We start from the raw sequence: 5000 nt of genomic DNA on the forward strand, positions 1-5000 counted from the left end.
CACTTGGGTGCCGAAGCGAACTCTCCCAGCACAGCGCACGCGCCAACACATCCGCACAGCTGCGATACAAACCACCAGCGAGAACCGCTGGGGCGACCGAGCAGCAGACGGCGTCGCGGCGCCGAGCGCCGGGCGGCAGCGCATCCTCAACGCACACAGTCCTCAATCGGACCAGCACACTGAAGATGTCCACCGCGCTTCGCACCGGGCCCGCGAGGACCTACTTTGGCCGCACGGCGCCGCGCGCAGGGTGCGCCGGCGCGCAGCTGCGACGCCTGCCGCGTCCGTCGGCCGGCGCGCCTGCCACTGGCCGCCCCCACCAGCCGGCTGTAGCGCGTGCGCCCACGCACCGCGCGGCCAGCACGCCGGGAGGCGCCCCCTCACCGGCCGGGGACGGTCCCACCCAGCCACCGCCGCGTATCGCTTCACACCCAGATGCCGTTCAGTTTCGTCGGCATGGTGGGTATCGCTGGAACAACCGGTTAGTACCTCAACCTATCGTCGCCATCACCGATTCACCCCTAGCGAGAACAACCGCACCACAACAGGTTACCATTTGTTCATTTGCGTAACTTCACCAGAAAACGCAGGCGTCCATCGCCATTTGCAACTTCCACGATTATTGCATGCCTGTGTCAGGTGTCACGCCACACTACGTCTGCCCACATACACGCAACAAAATGTGCACGCCTAGACAATACGTGGAAGGTGGCCCCCGTACGTATGCGATGTCCATTGCTCGAACGACTGTCAACCGGCCTCTGTAGCATGTCGCAGATATGGAACGCGGTGCACCATGCCATCACGGTGTGTGAGGAGAGACGACTAGGTCCGAATACATCAACAGACAGCTCATGCTGATCGCCATCCACGGCGTCCGTTCCTCCCACACGTCTCTATGGCGTACCACACTGCAATCCAGCTCTCATAGGGAGACGACACGTAGCTGCGTGCACAATATTTGCACTGTATGGTCCGCCGTTTTTGGGCGCAGTCGTTGTACGGTCACACATGTGCCACGATGTATCATTCAGTACATAAGGACGAATGTGCAGTACAGATTGTGGTTTACGCGTACGACATTAGCGGACAGTTGACACAGGCCGCACCACAACGTAGCCTGAGTACGTCGCATGCGGAGGGCATTGAACATGCAAAGTTCTCACCAACCAGCTTGCGAAGGCAGGGGGCAAGGTGGGGACGTGGGGAGGGGCGGCATGTACGTCCTGCTGCCATCCACATTACAGTGTACAGCAGGAGCATGTGGAAAGTGAGCAAGACTTGCAAGGTGTTTAACATGAAGCGATACACAGGGGAGCGGGGAGTGCGAGTAGCGAACTATATTGCGAGGGTTGCGGGTGGGCAACACTACACTAATTGAACGAGTCGTATAACAATTACAGAGCAGGTTTAGGCGACAACGTGGGTTACGTTAGGCGACAACGTGGGTTAGGTTAAGGCACGACGTGGGTTAGGTTAAGGCACGACATGGGTTAGGTTAAGGCACAACATGGGTTAGGTTAAGGCACAACATGGGTTAGGTTAAGGCACAACATGGGTTAGGTTAAGGCACAACATGGGTTAGGTTAAGGCACAACATGGGTTAGGTTAAGGCACAACATGGGTTAGGTTAAGGCACAACATGGGTTAGGTTAAGGCACAACATGGGTTAGGTTAAGGCACAACATGGGTTAGGTTAAGGCACAACATGGGTTAGGTTAAGGCACAACATGGGTTAGGTTAAGGCACAACATGGGTTAGGTTAAGGCACAACATGGGTTAGGTTAAGGCACAACATGGGTTAGGTTAAGGCACAACATGGGTTAGGTTAAGGCACAACATGGGTTAGGTTAAGGCACAACATGGGTTAGGTTAAGGCACAACATGGGTTAGGTTAAGGCACAACATGGGTTAGGTTAAGGCACAACATGGGTTAGGTTAAGGCACAACATGGGTTAGGTTAAGGCACAACATGGGTTAGGTTAAGGCACAACATGGGTTAGGTTAAGGCACAACATGGGTTAGGTTAAGGCACAACATGGGTTAGGTTAAGGCACAACATGGGTTAGGTTAAGGCACAACATGGGTTAGGTTAAGGCACAACATGGGTTAGGTTAAGGCACAACATGGGTTAGGTTAAGGCACAACATGGGTTAGGTTAAGGCACAACATGGGTTAGGTTAAGGCACAACATGGGTTAGGTTAAGGCACAACATGGGTTAGGTTAAGGCACAACATGGGTTAGGTTAAGGCACAACATGGGTTAGGTTAAGGCACAACATGGGTTAGGTTAAGGCACAACATGGGTTAGGTTAAGGCACAACATGGGTTAGGTTAAGGCACAACATGGGTTAGGTTAAGGCACAACATGGGTTAGGTTAAGGCACAACATAGGTTAGGTTAAGGCACAACATAGGTTAGGTTAAGGCACAACATAGGTTAGGTTAAGGCACAACATAGGTTAGGTTAAGGCACAACATAGGTTAGGTTAAGGCACAACATAGGTTAGGTTAAGGCACAACATAGGTTAGGTTAAGGCACAACATAGGTTAGGTTAAGGCACAACATAGGTTAGGTTAAGGTACAACATAGGTTAGGTTAAGGTACAACATAGGTTATGTGGTGTCACCGCCAGACACCACACTTGCTAGGTGGTAGTTTAAATCGGCCGCGGTCCATGTAGTACATGTCGGACCCGCGTGTCGCCACTGTGATCGCAGACCTAGCGCCACCACCAAGGCAGGTCTCGTGATACGAGAGTGGACTCGACCCCAGTTGTACGAGAGCCTAGCTACCGACCAGTTGTACGAGAGCCTAGCTACCGACCAGTTGTACGAGAACCAAGCTACCGCCCAGTTGTACGCGAACCTAGCTATCGCCCAGTTGTACGAAGCCTTTCTCTCTCATTAGCCGAGAGACAGAATAGCCATCAGAAGTTAATGGCTACGAACTAACAAGGAGCCATTTGTATCAGTGCCTATAGCTTACAAGTATTCAAGAGAGATGTATTCCAAGGATAATTAAAAAGTTAAGTAAAAAGCATCTACATACTTTTCTTCTTATTCATTCATAAGTTCTCATGTTCCAGACTTCACGCCCGTATGCTTATTGCTGTATGCCGTGCACTATCGGCCACCGCATTAGTCAAGCTTTCTTTTTCAGCACTCCACTTCACGGTGTCGGTCCAGATACCGATACTACATATGGCGACGAGGATGGGATGGCCGGGTGCGGGTGGCACAGCCTCGCCTGTTGTTAGGCTCCCCACCTCATCGCATACGTCAACATGTGGTCCTCCCCACGGCGGGCGGAAGCCTTATTACACGACCGTTCGCCGATTTGCGGGGGAGGAATGTGGTGTCACCGCCAGACACCACACTTGCTAGGTGGTAGTTTAAATCGGCCGCGGTCCATGTAGTACATGTCGGACCCGCGTGTCGCCACTGTGATCGCAGACCTAGCGCCACCACCAAGGCAGGTCTCGTGATACGAGAGTGGACTCGACCCCAGTTGTACGAGAGCCTAGCTACCGACCAGTTGTACGAGAGCCTAGCTACCGACCAGTTGTACGAGAACCAAGCTACCGCCCAGTTGTACGCGAACCTAGCTATCGCCCAGTTGTACGAAGCCTTTCTCTCTCATTAGCCGAGAGACAGAATAGCCATCAGAAGTTAATGGCTACGAACTAACAAGGAGCCATTTGTATCAGTGCCTATAGCTTACAAGTATTCAAGAGAGATGTATTCCAAGGATAATTAAAAAGTTAAGTAAAAAGCATCTACATACTTTTCTTCTTATTCATTCATAAGTTCTCATGTTCCAGACTTCACGCCCGTATGCTTATTGCTGTATGCCGTGCACTATCGGCCACCGCATTAGTCAAGCTTTCTTTTTCAGCACTCCACTTCACGGTGTCGGTCCAGATACCGATACTACAGGTTAGGTTAAGGTACAACATAGGTTAGGTTAAGGTACAACATAGGTTAGGTTAAGGTACAACATAGGTTAGGTTAAGGTACAACATAGGTTAGGTTAGGTTAGGTTACACGTTGTTGTAAGGAAAGGTGTAGGGGGGGGCGGGGGCGGCAGGTTCGTTGATAGTGATTATAGTAAGTGAATGCTTGTGACATGATCAGATTTGTCACGTCAGGATGCACCTTTGGCTTATTAGAGGCGGCGCTCCAATTCTATGCTTGTGTCAGACCTGTGTCTTTGACTCATGTCATTGTTTGTGCGCTGTGACAGGAGGTACTATTGTGATGTTGGGTGCACCGTTGTATAGGACATGTGTGGGTGTTGGTGCCTGATCTGCGCAATGGTGGATGTCGAAAGGGTGGGATATTGTATTTTCCGCATGGACCTCCTGGTCTGGTTGTGATAGTGTGGATTGTGTAATGTGGCGGAGAGGATGCACTGGATGTTGTTCCATGCTGGTGCTTACATATTGTATGTGCGCCCGTTAGAAGCAGAGAGTGGTGCGTGATCAGAGTGGCTGGCTGACGTGTGGTTCCCATTGTGGGCAGACTCTTTCAGCATGTATACGGACAGTTGTATATATATTCTGTAGTTTGATGGCTCTGCATTGATTACTAATCAGCGCCGTGTGTACGGGTAATCTGGTTCCAGTCCAAAATGTTCCATCTGTGTACATTAGTGACAAAGACTCCCCTCATGCAGTGGGGCTCGGTCTGTTATAACTCTTCCGCGTAATATATTTGCCCCACGTTTTTGCGACTGCGAGTGCGAGTGCAACGCGCATGGGGACCGACATGCTGATGGCTCGGTATCGGACGCCGTACAGTGAGCAACGCGATCGCGTCTCTCGCTCGTAAGTGGTACAGGTCGCGGCTCATGTATAGGGACAGCGGGAATGTCGCATATTGGCAATAACTCTTCATGAAACGCACGTTATAGGGGTGGATTGCACTTTACGAGTGCGGGAAACGTCCGCCGTTCATCCGCTGGAGGTGCGCGTTTGGCGGTTGGGGTGGTGCACGAAC

Source organism: Schistocerca piceifrons, unplaced genomic scaffold (assembly GCF_021461385.2).
Source record: "Schistocerca piceifrons isolate TAMUIC-IGC-003096 unplaced genomic scaffold, iqSchPice1.1 HiC_scaffold_312, whole genome shotgun sequence".
In the NCBI taxonomy this organism is placed as follows: Eukaryota; Metazoa; Arthropoda; class Insecta; order Orthoptera; family Acrididae; genus Schistocerca; species Schistocerca piceifrons.